This window comes from Grampus griseus (genome assembly GCF_964374135.1).
Source record: "Grampus griseus genome assembly, chromosome: 20".
Taxonomy (NCBI): domain Eukaryota; kingdom Metazoa; phylum Chordata; class Mammalia; order Artiodactyla; family Delphinidae; genus Grampus; species Grampus griseus.
In genome coordinates, this window is record NC_139014.1 from 29,322,976 (window position 1) to 29,338,810 (window position 15,835).

The 15,835-nt window shown below is 38.7% G+C and overlaps 1 long non-coding RNA gene across 1 annotated transcript in view; it reads left to right on the forward strand.

The window, feature by feature from the left end:
• The window catches only part of LOC309838556, a 57,159-nt gene that overhangs the window by 27,940 nt on the left and 13,384 nt on the right, over nucleotides 1–15,835 (forward strand). Inside the window, exon 3 of the long non-coding RNA XR_014298362.1 lies at nucleotides 7,247–7,399. This is a non-coding gene — a long non-coding RNA (uncharacterized lncRNA). The remainder of the gene's footprint in view (nucleotides 1–7,246; nucleotides 7,400–15,835) is intronic.

Consider the following 15,835-nt stretch of genomic DNA (forward strand, 5'->3'; position numbering starts at 1 on the left):
TTGTTATTTGTTGCCTTTTTGATAACAGCCTTCTGACAGTTATGAGGTGATATCTCATTGTGGTTTTGCATTTCCCTGATGATTAGTGATGTTGAGCAAGGATGCTCATGCATCTGTTGGCCATCTGTATGTCTTCTTTGGAAAAATATCTCTTCAGATCATCTGCCTATTTTTTAATCAGGTTGTTTATTTTTTTGATGTGAGTTTTATGAGTTCTTTGTATATTTTGGATATTAACTTCTTAGATATATTATCTGCAGATATCTTCTCCCATTAAAAAGTGGCCTTTTTGTTTTGTTGTAGTTTGCTGTGCAAAAGCTTTTTAGTTTGATGTCATCCCATTTGATTATTTTTGCTTTTGTTTCCCTTGCTTGAGGAGACATATCCAAAAAAAAAAAAAAAAAATCACTAAGACCAATGTCAAAGAGCCTACTGCCTATGTTTTCTTCTAGAACTTTTATTGTTTCACATCTTACATTTAAGTCTTTAATCCATTTAAAATCTATTTTTGTGTACAGTGTGAGAAAATAGTTTAGTTTTATTCTTTTGCATGTAGCTGTCCAATTTTCCCAACACCATTCATTGAAGAGATTTTCTTGTCCCCCCTGTATATTCTTGCCTCCTTTGTCATAGATTAATTGCTCATTCAAGTGGGCTCTCTACTCTGTTCCGTTTACCTATGTGTCTGTTTTTGTGCCAATACCAAACTGTTTTAATTACTGTAGCTTTGTAGTATAGTTCATAATCAGGGAGTGTGATACCTCCAGCTTTGTTCTTTCTCAAGATTGTTTTGGCTATTTGGGATCTTTTGTGTTTCCATACAAATTTTAGAATTATTTGTTCTGGTTTTGTGAGAAATGTCATTAGTATTTTGATAGGGATTGCATTGAATCTGTAGATTGCCTTGGGTAGTATGGTCATTTTAAAAATATTAATTCTTCCAATTCATAAGCAGGGTATATCTTTACATTTTTTGTGTGTCTTCTTCAATTCTTTCATCACTGTCATAGTTATTTGAGTATAGGTCTTTTACCTCCTTAGTTAGATTTAGTTCTAGGAATTTTATTCCTTTTTTTTTCTTTATTTTTGGCAGCATTTGGTCTTCGTTGCTGCATGCAGGCTTTCTCTAGTTGTGGTGAACGTGGGCTACTATTTGTTGTGGTGCACGAGCTTCTCATTGTGGTGGCTTCTCTTGTTGCGGAGCACAGGCTCTAGGTGTGCGGGCTTCAGTAGCTGTGGCACGCAGCCTCAGTAGCTGTGGCTCACGGGCTCTAGAGCACAGGCTCAGTAGTTGTGGTGCATGGGCTTAGTTGCTCCGCAGCATGTGGGATCTTCCCGGACCAGGGCTCGAACCCATGTCCCCTACATTGGTGGACAGATTCTTAACCACTGAGTCACCAGGGAAGCCTGGAATTTTATCCTCTTTGATGCAATTGTCAATGGGATTGTTTTCCTAATTTCTCTTTCTGATAGTTAGTTATAAATGTATAGAGATACAACACATTTCTGTATATTAATTTTGTACCCTGCAACTTTACCGAATTTATTGAGGAGTTCTATAGTTTTTTGGTGGCATCTTTAGAATTTTCTATGTGTAGTGTCATGTCATCTGCAAATAGTGACAGGGTCCTATGGCAGCCAGCCTGCTGGTGGGTGTGGCTATGTCCCCACCTGGCTAGATGCCTGAGGTGTCCCAGTTATGGTGCCAACAGGCTGTTAGGTGGGGCCAGGTCACAGCACTAATAAGCTAGAGGAAGATCCCAGAATGGGGCTTGTCAGCACCAGTGATAGAGTGAGCTCCCAGAATGGCTGCCACCAGCATCTATGTCCCCAGGGTGAGCTCCAGTTGCCTCCTGCGTCTATAGGCGTCTCTCCAAGATCAGCAGGTGGATCTGACTTGGGCTTCTTTCAAGTTACTGCTTCTGTCCTGGGTTTCAGAGCATGTGAGACTTTGAGTGAGTTCTTTAAGAAGGGAATTTCTATTTCCTACAGCCCTCTGGTTCTCCCAAAAGTAAGCCATACTGGCCTTCAAAGCCAAATGTTCTGGGGCTCATCTTCCCAGTGCAGGACCCCTGGGCTGGGGAGCCTGATGTGTGGCTCGGACCTCTCACTCCTTGCAGAGAACCTCTGCAACTGTAATTATCCTCCCATTTGTGGGTCATCACCCTACGGGTATGGGTCTTGACTATACAAATCTCTGCTCCTCTACCCACCTTGTTGTAGTGCCTTCTTTATATCTTTATTTGTCGAAGATGTTTTCTGCCAATCTTGAGGTCTTTCTCACCAGTAGTTGCTCTGTAAATACTTGTAACTTTGAAGTGCCCAAGGGAGGAGGTGAGCTCAGGGTCTTTCTACTCCACCTTCTTGGCCCAAGCCTCTGGATTTTATTTTTATTTTATTTATTTGTTTGTTTGTCTGTTTATTTATTTTGGCTGTGCTGGGTCTTAGTTGCGGCACACGGGATCCTCGCCAGGCATGAGGACTCTTAGTTGCAGCATGCGAACTCTTAGTTGCGGCATGCCTGCAGGATCTAGTTCCCCAACCAGGAATCAAACCTGGGTCCCCTGCATTGGAAGCGTGGAATCTTACCCACTGGACCACCAGGGAAGTCCCCTGGATTTTATTTTTTAAAAAGACTTTTAAAATATGAGGTAGCATATAAATTTAGCCTATTTTTTTAAAAAAAGAATTCTTATGGTTTCATTTTATGACATTTAAAATAAATTTAGAATTTATTTTGTAATAAGATATGTGACAGGGATTCTTCTTTATTTTTTATTTCCCATGTAATTAGCAGATGTCACAGTACCATAAATATAATATTCCACATTTTCTCACTGGTTTGAAATATTATCTTTATAATGAACTTAATTCACATCTATATTTTTTCTAGAACCTATAGTTATTTTATTTTTTAATAAAAAATAAGGTTTTACTATACAAAATCAGTTTATGAGCATTGTAGAAAATATAAAAACGTTATACTAACACAACCAAAGATTACCTTAGTGTATATTCTTTTTTTTTCTTTTGGCTGCACCATACAAGCATGCAGAACTTCCCTGACCAGAGATTGAACCCACGGCCCCTGCAGTGGAAGCGTGGAGTCTTAACCACTGGACAACCAGGGAAGTCCTGTACATCCCATTGAGATATTTGTCTATGGAAAGATATATAGATATATGCATTTTTACCAAATGGGATTATATACATGTTGCTTTATGACCTTCAATTTATTAACCTCTACCTATTAATTTCAATAATTCTTCACCTCATTTAATACCCATATACAAATTTTACCAACCTCAAAATGGCCTTTACAGCTGGTTTATCAAAACCAGGATTTAGGGACTTCCCTGGTGGCACAGTGGTTGGGAATCCACCTGCTAATGCAGGGGACACGGGTTCAATCCCCGGTCTGGGAGGATCCCACATGCCGTGGAGCAACTAAGCCCATGAGCCACAACTATTGAGCCCGCAAGCCACAACTACTGAAGCCCACACGCCTAGAGCCCGTGCTCCGCAACAAGAGAAGCCACTGCAATGAGAAGCCTGCGCGCTGCAACAAAGAGTGACCCCCACTCACCACAACTAGAGAAAGCCCTTGAGCAGCAACGAAGACCCAATACAGCCAATAAATAAATAAATAAATACCTACATACATTTATGTAAAAAACAAAAACAAACAAACAAACAAAAAACAGGATTTAATCCAGAACCACACATCTGGGTGTTATATCCCATAAGGGTCTTAAACTTGATGAAGTGGAAACACAGTGCAGATCTTTACTGGGGATCCTCCCCCAGTCCTTGAGAGTTTGTTCCTGGAGTACATAATGATGTTTCCACCTACAATTTGAATCATTATATGTCAGGAGTGTCATAGATGTTTCTACCAAGCCTGGCAGAATCTCTGACTTGACCCTAAAATAAATACCAGTTGCATACGAATGTAGACGTTAAGGAGCAAAATATGACCATTTCAAAGAGAATGTAGAGGAAGAACATGGAGCAAAGAAGTGGCCCCTACCTGATCCCTCAGGAAGAAGCAATTAATATCCTCAGAAGAAAATAGGGTACTAGTGAGGCTACAGGATTTCTCTGTTGGTCAGGGATTTTTCAAGAATTGGTGCTAATAGTTTCAAGAACTCAGAAGAGGGACTTCCCCAGTGGCTTGGTGGTTAAGAATTCGGCTTCTAATGCAGGGGTCTTGGGTTCGATCCCTGGTCGGGGAACTAAGATCCCACATGTCACAGGACAACTAAGCCCACGTACAGCAAATACTGAGCCTGTGTGTTCTAGAGCCTGAGCGCCACAGCTAGAGAGAAGCCACGCGCCAGAACGAAGATCCTGCATGCTGCAACTAAGACCCAAGGCAGCCAAATAAATAAATAAATATGTTTTTAAAAAACAACTCAAAAGAAAGACACCAGAAATTCAGAATACAGTAAAACACATTAACTTTGATGGTTTCCTATAGGAGCTCTTCAAAAGCAATTTGCCAGATTTTAAATTTGTTTTACCAGAGCTCAGGTTAGATATTATTCAAATCAGTCTTGTTTTGTGAGAAAATTTTCACATTTAAATAAAGAAGAGGTAAGACAGAGCAGTATCATGAAAATCCTTCCCAATGCATTGTTGTAGCCTACACTATGCGTTCACTAATGCCTCAAAATATCCCATGAATAGAATACGTTTGGATAATTAACACAGACTAGATTGCAAAATGAGAAAAGTAAGCCATAGAACAATATGAATAGTGTGATATGTGTGATAAAAATGGAATGATTTGTTTATACTTGAAAATATTCCAAACACATGACAAACAATTGTCATTTTTGGGATGTGGAGCTAGATAAAGAATGAGAGATCCATTTTTTTACTCTACGTGTGTCTGTAATTGTTGGATTTAAAAAACATAACATTTTTACCCTATTATGTTTCCTGAAGACCAAAACACATATGCTAAAATGTTATGTAAGTTAGAACACAGACCCTGAAAGCACATTCATTAATAAAGTGTAGTCATTTAGCTTTGTGATCCTTCCAAAGATGAGGATGAGTGGCTTCTGAGGCCATCTCCCACTCACCTCCCCATCTCCCCTAGGAGACTGTCATGAGACAGATTCTTTAAAAAAATAAAAATAAAATAAAGTGTAGTCATTTAAATGGTGGTATCAGGATAGAACAGACTCTAGTGCAACAAATTGATTTTCTTGTAGATTAGAGGTGGACAAAGCAGCAAAGCATAAGAAATTTGAGTTGCAAACCAAAGCGGACATCAAGGAGCTGAAATGGGTTGCTTCCCATAGTTATGAAAGCTCTCAATCACTGGAAGAACATGACTGGAGAGTAAATGCTCTTCTATCAGGGACAGAAGTATTTCTGTTCGGGTAAGTTTAGAATAGATGATCAGTAAATGCTAATGTTCTAAAAGTATTAAAAATCTAAAATATTTCCATTTATTCCAATTTTGTTTAAGGACAGATGCAATGGGAATTTGCTGGTGATCCAGTGGTTAGGACTTGGTGCTTTCACTGCTGAGGGCCTGGGTTCAATCCCTGGCTGGGGAACTGAGATCCCGCAAGACATGTCCCCCCCATCCCCCCCAAAAAAAAGACAGATGAAATAAACTTTTCTCTTCCCAAATTGTCAAGGTCTTATTAGGCCTACTAAATAACTTTAAAAATGGTTTTTAATTTTTAATTGTGATGAAATACACATGATATAAAATATGCTATCTTAATTTTTGTTTGTTTTGGATGGAGTTTTAATAAAATGTCAGTTGGCCAGTTACACACACATAAACTTTCACAGTTTGTTTTCAAATGATTGAGGTAGTATACGTTAGCAGAAATTACAGGCTCCCTTGTAACCTCTGGAGATGACTCTGTAGATGGAAAACCCTATTTATCCACCACCCAAAATTTACCAAATCTATTTTGAACTTATTTTCTAAAACCATGTTTTTATTTAATCCATCTTAACTATTTTTAAGTGTACAGTTCAGTGGCATTAAATCTATTCACATTGTTGTACACCCATCACTACCACCTATTTCCAGAACTTCTTTCATCTTACAAAACTGAAACTCTATCCATTAAACAAAAGCTCCTCATTCCTTTCTGCCCCAGTCCCTGGCAACCATCATTCTACTTTCTGTCTCCATGAATTTGATTACTCTAGGTACTTCACATTAAGTGGACTCATACAATATTTGTCTTTTTGTGACTGGCATATTTCACTTAACATAATGTCCTCAAGGTTCATCCATGTTGTAGCATATTGCAGAATTTCCTTCCTTTTTAAGGCTGAGTAATATTCCATTGTATGTACATACCACATTTTGTTTATCCATTCATCTCTTGATGGTCACTTGGGTTGCTTCCACCCCTTGACTAACGTGAATAATGCTCCTGTGAACATGGGTGTACAAATATCTTGACAAGCCCCTGCTTTCAATTCTTTTGTATATTTAGCCAGAAATGGAATTGTTGATCATAGGTAACACTAGTTTTCATTTTTTGAGGAATTGCCCTATACTTTTTCTATAGCAGTCACACTATTTTGTATTCCCAACAGGGCATGAGGGTTCCAATTTCTCCACAGCCTCTTCTCTACTTGTTATTTTCTGGATTTTCTTAAATAGTAGTCATTCTAATGATTATGAGGTGGTCCTGATAACTTTTTAAAAAAATAACTTTATTTATTTGTTTATTTATTTATGGCTGTGTTGGGTCTTCATTGCTGCATGCAGGCTTTCTCTAGCTGTGGCGAGTGGGGGCTACTCTCGGTTGCAGTGCGTGGGCTTCTCATTGTGGTGGCTTCTCTTGTTGCAGTGCACGGGCTCTAGAGCACAGGCTCAGTAGTTGTGGCACACGGGCTCAGTAGTTGTGGCGCATGGGCTTAGTTGCTCCACGGCATGTGGGATCTTCCCAGACCAGGGCTCGAACCCGTGTCTCCTGCATTGGCAGGCGGATTCTTATGATAACTTTTTAAAACAAATTGTTTGGGTGAAGTTATTTCAAAAACTGGTGAATTTGGAAAACAACAATTTTTTCTTGAGAAAAAATTTGCCATAGTTCTTCTCAACATTTCCCAATTGAGCCAAGAGGTATTTTTCTTCCAAGATGATATCATTTATCTAAGTTTTTGATAGATCACATTTGGATCGCTGTTAGTGGTTAATAGGACAAAGTGTATCCTGTTACATTTTGCAAAACTGCCTAAATGTTTCTTATTTCAGAATCACGTGACCTAAAAGTGATGACTGCAGGAATATAACCAAGAAAAGGGGAAATAAATCAGCTACAGAGAAGGCACTGGGCAAAACTTGTAAAGAGTTATACAGTGCATCTGAACTTTTACTAAAGTACACAGAACTGTAGTTTCTTCATTGGTAAGTTTTAATATTTGACCTCAAAGATTGCAGAAAAGAGAAATGGTGAAATTCCTGAATTTTTTAAAACTCAAATTTCTTTATTTCATAATATGGTGAAAATGGTTAGAATGAGGAAATGAAAAAAAATCTCCTGTGTAACATCATACAACAGTTGGAAGAGGACCAGCATTGATGTATATCAAACATGAATTTGTTTAATCGAAAGTCTTGCTTGGAAAAGAAAGGAAAACAATTACATAAGAGCTAATTTAATTCTTTTTACCACACTCTTTCCATGGTCATATTTAAGAAATTCAGTGACCAAAGTTATGAGGAAAGAACCCACCTTTTAACAGCAGTGTTGTGTGGTGAAACAGCTTTGAACTCGGTCTCTGAAGAAATAGGCTTGCATATCAAGTTTACCACCTCACTAGCTGTGCAATCTTTTATGAGTCACTTAACCCATCTGGGCTTCTGTTTCCTCATCTGTAAACCGGAGATAACATCATAGGACTACGATAAAGATTAAATAAGATGATAGGTATGATGGCACCTGGCATACAAAACATATTGGATAAATGTTAACTTCATTCCTTTTTCCACAGTAGGGTCGGAGTTGTCTAGTTATTTTGTAGAGCTTTAAGCATGCGTACTCGGGCTGTGGATAGTGTTTCTCAAAGAATGACTTGAATCAGAATTTTTCATATTCCCTCCAGAAATATGTTTCTTTCCAATCTCAGTAAAGGACTCCACCATTCAATGATCCACTTGTAGAAGTCAAATCTATCAGTCAGCCTAGAGTTTTTCCCATTTCTTCCTCCACCAAGTCCACTGGTTCTACCTCCAAAATACATCTCAAATCCAGCCAGTTCTCTCCATCTTCACTCTCACTGCCATATCTCTATTTCCATCTTTTTTTTCTTTTTTGTTATATTCACTAGTTTAGTTTTTAGATTCTACATATAAATGATAACATTCAGTATCTTTGACTTATTTCACTAAACATAATGCCCTCCAAGTCCATCCATGTTGTTGTAAATGGCAAAATTTCCTTCTTTTTTTATGGCTGAGAAGTATTTCATTGTGTATATATATATATATATATATATATATATATATATGTCACATCTTCTTTATCCATTCATCTGTTGATGGACACTTAGGTTGCTTCTATATCTTGGCTATTGTAAATAGTGCTGCTGTGAACATTGGGATGCATGTATCTTACCAACTTAGTGTTTTTGTTTGGATATATACCAAGGAGTGGACTTGCTGGATCATACTCTATTTTTATTTATTTATTTATTCAATATTTATTTATTTGGTTGCACCGACACCTTAGTTGTGGCAGGCAGGCTCCTTAGTTGTGGCTCATGGGCTCCTTGGTTGTGGCATGTGAACTCTTAGTTGTGACATGCATGTGTGATCTAGTTCCCTGACCAGGGATCGAACCCAGGCCCCCTGCATTGGGAGCACAGAGTCTTATCCACTACACCCCCAGGGAAGTCCCAATCAGACTCTGTTTTTAGTTTTTTGAGGAACCTCCATACTAATTTCCACAGTGGCTGCACCAATTTACATTCCCACCAACCATGTAATACAAGGCTTCCTTTTTCTCCACAACCTCATCATCATTTGTTATTTGTGGTTCTACTTCCATCTTGTCCTTTTCCAATCTATTCCTACTCAGCAGCAAGAATAATCTTTAAACATATACAACCCTCCTCTGCTTAAAATACTTAATGGTTCCTCATTGCCCTTGGAACAAAATGCAAATTCTTTACCATGGCCTGTCCAGGAGGCCCTACACCATCTGATTCCTGCCTAGCTCTCCAGCCTTATGGTGCATCTCCAGTTTACTTTGCTCCAAGCACACTGGTTTCCTTTCTACTCTTTGAAAACACCAAGCACTCTCCCACCTTTTGCACTTGTGGTTTCTTCTGCCTCAAATGCCCTTCCCTCAGGTTTTATCTCATGTTTCAGGCTGAAATGCCACCTCCACAGAGAGGCCTTCCCTGGTCACTGAATCTAAAGTTACCACCTGCTCCCTTAATCCTCTATCACATAATCATTAGCCATGATTAAGTTGCTTCCTTGTTGTGTGTCTTCTCTCAAAGGCAGGAACTGTGTCTCGTTACCTTTGTACCCATAACATCTTACCTGGTGCCAGGCACATGGGGCACTTAAAGAGCTGTTGAGTGAATGAATAACTAAGTGAATTAATGAAAAGAAAGGGGGCAAAGGCTTGAAAATGTGCATTTTGGCTAGCTTCCCCAGTGAATTGGTCAGGGAATAAATAGGAAGCAGATGCATACTCAAATTAGACTAGTTTGAGTATTATTTAATAAGACATAATCTACAACTGTATGAGAAAACCACAAGGATAATAAAATGTCCAAGGACTAGTAATAGTGCTCTTACCACCCATAGAATGGAGAAAGTTTGGGAGCTGTTACTGGAACCTGGAAGGAGAGTGTCCTGGAGACAGAGCCAGCTTGAAATAATCTTGCCCTTCAGTTAAAGGACTCAGTCAGCCCAAACTGATTTTATAGAAAGGAACCTGGGAAAAGCAATACCATTCTCTCTCTCTTCTCTCTGTCTCAACTCATACTAGGGCTCTCCACTGGACAAACCAGAAGGAGATTCTGACTGGGGTTAGGGATCAGATACCATTTTACCTGTAAGGTTTTATTTCTTCTGTTAGAAAAAACTAAAGCATATAAAATAAGATATAATGTCAGTTCTGGGTGTTAGTTTCACAAATGTTTAATATTAGTTTTTGTTTTTATCTGAGATTTCTGAATTTCTCAGAAAAGTGGTGGTAGTTTTCCATTTACTTCCATGTTTAATGGTTTTGGTTAGTGATGGAATATCAACCATTGATTCCCATCTCCACGGTGCTGTCAACATTGTTTAAGTAATACTACTATATATAAAACAGATAACTAATAAGGATCTACTGTATAGCACAGGGAACTCTTCTCAATACTCTGTAATGACCTATATGGGAAAAGAATCTAAAAAAGAGTACATATATGTATATGTATAACTGATTCACTTTGTTGTACAGCAGAAACTAACACAACATTTTAAATCAACTATACTCCAATTAAAAAAATTGTCATGTCAGAGAACAGAACATACATTTGACATGTGGGAATTTTCTCTTCTGTAGCTTTTATTTGGAAATTTTACTTTTCATAGGATCACATTATGACCTCCCCTTCTACCTGTTTTTTGATATTTCTCTCAGCACTGAATAGTGAATTGAAGACAAGTTAGAAAAATCAGAGTGAGTGTAAAAGTTAAGAAGACCCAATCACACCAATTCTAGCCTGGTGACCTTATAAATTCCCCCAATTTTAGTTTCATCTAAAAAACGGGGATGTGATAATATCAACTGCTCTACCAGGTTTTTGTGAGAAACACATGAGAATGTATGTAAAAGTGAATAAAATCGAAATAGCTATATAAATGTAACATATTACCATTATTCAGCAATACCAAAACTTTTGAACCCACTGACACTTGAAGCTTAATTTGAATTTAAACGTTTGAAAAGGCGTTTGAGTTTTTTTTTTTCTCCTTCTCTAACAACCTATGGGCTTGTTTGGTATCATCTATCTACGTAAATCTCCAAGTAGGTATCCTAGGAAACTAAGAAATACACAGCAGCTCCTCTCCGACAATTCCAGGCCACACTAGATTTCCTATTTTAGCCCCTCCATGGTCAGCTACAAGTGCTTCCTGCTCCAGCTCTCTCAGATTTCCTCAATTTACCCATCCTATCTCCACCTCCCCCCACAGGTAACCAATCTCCAGCTCTTCCACTTTGACCCCCCCATCCCCCCCCGTTATGGACTGAATTGTGTCCCCCCTCCAAGTTCCTATGTTGAGGCTCTAAACCTCAGTGTGGCTGCATTTGGAATTAGGGCCTTTAAGGAAGTAATTAAGATTAAATGAGGTCATAAGACTAGGGCCCTAATCTGATAGGACTGTTGCCTTATAGGAGAAAGAGACACCAGAGATCTCCCTGTGTGCATATAGAGAAAAGGCCATGTGGGGATATAGCAAGAAGGAGCCATCTGCAAGTCAGGAAGAAAGGTCTCACCAGACACCACCCCTCCTGGTACCGCGATCTTGGACTTCTAGCCTCCAGAACTGAGAAAATTAATTTCTGTCATTTAAGCCTCCCAATCTGTGGTATTTTGCTATGGCAGCCCGAGCAGACTAATACACTACCTTTAGTTCTTCTATTTTCTTTCAAGTGCAAAAACATGCCAGTGTTGTACACTCCCAGTCTACCCTGGAGTATAAGAAAGAAAGATACCTCTTCCTCCTCTTCTCTCAGCTCTTGATTACCTACTAACTAAGCCATACATACCAAGGAGGGCAAGAATTTTTCTGTATGGCTTACATACATCTGTAACCCAAGTACCTGGCTTGTCAGGCATTCATAAATATTTGTTGGATAAATTACAACCTATTCAGTCTTGAAAGGGATCTTTGCCCACGTTCTTCTCTCTCCAATATTTCCAGTCTCTCTACACTAGCTCCTTCACCTTTTCACACATTCATAAGCCTCCCCATTTAGGACACAACTCACTTGATACTGCTGCCTTTTCAAACGTCTTGGTTCTCCAGTTTCTTAGAATAAGTGGCTGATTTTTACTAGCCTCACTTAATACCATTCAGTCCTCTTCCCCCTTGCAGTCTGGTATCAATTCCATCAACCATAGGGATAAATAAACCCCAGTTAAGGAGGCCTCCTTTTTTTTTTTTTTTACATCTTTATTAGAGTATAATTGCTTTACAATGGTGTGTTAGTTTCTGCTTTATAACAAAGTGAATCAGTTATACATATACATATGTTCCCATATCTCCTCCCTCTTGCATCTCCCTCCCTCCCACCCTCCCTATCCCACCCCTCCAGGCGGTCACAAAGCACTGAGCTGATCTCCCTGTGCTATGCGGCTGCTTCCCACTAGCTATCTACCTTACGTTTGGTAGTGTATATACGTCCATGCCTCTCTCTCACTTTGTCCCAGCTTACCCTTCCCCCTCCCCATATCCTCAAGTCCATTCTCTAGTAGGTCTGTGTCTTTATTCCTGTCTTACCCTTAGGTTCTTCATGACATTTTTTTCCCTTAAATTCCATATATATGTGTTAGCGTACGGTATTTGTCTTTCTCTTTCTGACTTACTTCACTCTGTATGACAGACTCTAGGTCTATCCACCTCATTACAAATAGCTCAATTTCGTTTCTTTTTATGGCTGAGTAATATTCCATTGTATATATGTGCCACATCTTCTTTATCCATTCATCCAATGATGGGCACTTATGTTGTTTCCATCTCCAGGCTATTGTAAATAGAGCTGCAATCCTTTTAAACCAGAGGCAGCCATCCTTTCCAGGCCTTGCCTTCCTTGACCTCAATGTCCTATTAGGGACACTGCTGATAACCACTTTCTTAAATTCTCTTCTTTCATGCGGTTGAGGACACTCTACTTCCCTACTTCTCAGGCCACACATTCTCTGTTTCCTTTGAGCATATTCTAAGGCTTAACTCTCTGCTCAGTCGTTTCCCCCACTCACTTTTTTCAAGAATTTTTTTACTCTCCTAATTCAAATTATCAACAGGTTTGACTCTTGATAAATCACAGCTGAATTCATTTCATTTTAAATGCAGAATCTCAAGCCTCCAATTAGCACTCAGAACATCCCAAGAATCCCACTATGTTTCTCTAACAGGAACACATTCCCATTTCCCAAGGTGACTATGACAGAAAGGCTCCTGTTTCCTCAAAACTTTTACACCCCTTTCTCCATTCCCAGTTTTAGCAAAGACCTTGTCTCACCTGTCATCGAGAAATTAGAAACCATTGGATGAAAACTCTAATCTTCCCACCAACAAAGAACAAAGCCCTGCTTTCATTTGTACCTTGATTTTTTTCATTTACAATGGAGTAAGTGTCCTTCTTCCCATGAATAGCTAAGCTCTTCACTATGTCACATCCCACTCTTTTTTTTTAATTTTTATTTTTTGGCCGCCCCTGGCGGCATGTGGGATCCTAGTCCCCCAACCAGGGATCGAACCTGTGCCCCCTGATTTGGAAGTGCCGAGTCTTAACCACTGGACCACCAGGAAAGCCCTGCCTCTTCTTTTTATTCTTAGTATCCACCAAGCTCTTTCCTGCCTCCGGGCCTTTGCATAAGCTCTTCCATCTGCTTAGAGTGCTCTTCCTCCTATTCTTTGGTTGGTTCATTCCTCTTGCTTTAGATCTCAGTATAAATGCCACCTCCTCAAAGAGACCTAACTTGACCATTTTACCTAGAATACGCTTGACTTTGTTCTTCCTTAGCTCAGTCCCTTGTTTATGTCCATAATATTTGCTTCAACTTGAAATTAACATTTGTTCACTTTTTTTGTTTGTATTCTCAAACTGAATGTAAGATCCATGAGTCTATATACGATGTCTATCTGGCTTACCATTATACCTCCAGGTCTAATAAGTGACTGACCTACAGGAGGTGCTCAATAAATACCCACTGCATAAATATGTGATCATACTGATTTCCTACTTCCTCCAGAGAGGGAATTCAGTGATTGGAGGGTAGGAATGGGAAAGAGAAATTTCACCATATATCCTTTTGTACTCTATGAACCAGTGAGTATATTACCTATTCAAAATAAATTACATTAAATTTAGAAAAAAGAAGGCAGTTGTATTGTTCCAGTCTATAGATGATGGTAGCTTGTACTAGGATGGTGGCAGTGGGGTTGAAAAGAAATATCAATAAATAGATTTGATATCTAGGATTTCATGACTGAGTATAAGGGGGTGAGGTATACATAAGAATGTTCATCACAGCATTATTTATAATAATGAATAATTGGAAACAAATTTCTAATGAAGGGAAATAGTTCAGTAAATCATGGCACATCTACTCGGTTAAATAGCATTCTACCTTTTTAAAAGAATTTATAACATGGGAAACTGTTCATGTAATATTAAGTGGAAAAAAACCCAAAATGTAAAAGTACATATAACTGTAATCATTACCATGTAGAAACCCCAAAAACTATGCACTGTAAAAAGATAGAAGAAAATAGAGCAAAAAATTAATAAAAAGTAAATGTCTTTGAGTTGTGGAGTTATGAATTTTTAAAAATTATTTTATTTATTTATTTTTGGTTGCATTGGGTCTTTGTTGCTGCATGCGGGCTTTCTCTAGTTGCGGCGAGCGGGAGCTACTCCAGATGTGGTGTGCGGGCTTCTTGTTGCAGTAGCTTCTCTTGTTGCAGAGCACAGGCTCTAGGCGCACAGGCTTCAGTAGTTGTGGCATGCAAGCTCAGTAGTTGTGGCTCGCGGGCTCTAGAGTGCAGGCTCAGTAGTTGTGGCGCACGGGCTTAGTTGCTCCATGGCAGGTGGGATCTTCCCGGACCAGGGCTCAAACCCGTGTCCGCTGAATTGGCAGGTGGATTCTTAACCACTGCACCACCAGGGAAGTCCCTGGAATTATGAACTTTTAAAAAATGTCCAGATAATTTCTGGATCATATCCAAAGCAAAGCCATAATCCCTCTTTCCTGATTTGTTGGAAAGAAGTGGTTAAGCAGAAAAGCTGGATTCTTTGGTCAACTCCAAGTTGGCAGTTAAAGGTTTCTCTTCTCAAGAATTTGGAAAAAAGTCACCTGCTAAGGCCCTGGACACCTAACAAATCTGTGGTAGCTAGAAAGGATTTTATTTTCAAATTCTTTTAAAAATAATTGATCTCTATTAATTGTAGAAAAATTAGAAAACATAGACAAGTAAAAATAAGTCACTCATAATTCCATCATCACAAAAACCACAACTAACACTTTGGTAGCTATCATTCGCTTTTTAAATGAATATGTATAAATATTTTTTGATTACAGAGTATATGGTCTTATGGTTTAGTCTTTTTACTTAATAATATCTCACATCAGTACACACAGAACATTAATATTTTAATAATATCATTATTTGGATTTATCATAATTTATGTAACCAGTTCCTTCATGTTGCATACTTAGATTGTTTCTAACTTTTCACTATGCATATGTACCTTTGGGTACTTGTCTTGCTAGTTTCTTAGGATATTATTCCTAGCACTGGAACTTCGGAGTGAAAGGATATATTTAAAAATACTGTCAAATTAATCCTCAAAGTGTTCTGCCAATTTATATTCCCACCAACAGTTCATGAGTGCCTGTTTCCCCATGCCTCTCACCAATGCTTTCACTCTTGCCCTTCTAAGTTAGAAATTGGTATCTCACTCAACGTTGTTTGAATTTATAGGTCTTTACTAGTGAGGTGAAACATTTTTTGATTGTTGACTTTTTATATTTGTGGATTACTTGTTCATATCTCCAACTCATTGTTCTTGAAAAGTTTTTGACCAGAAAGGACCATAAACCCTTGAGGAAC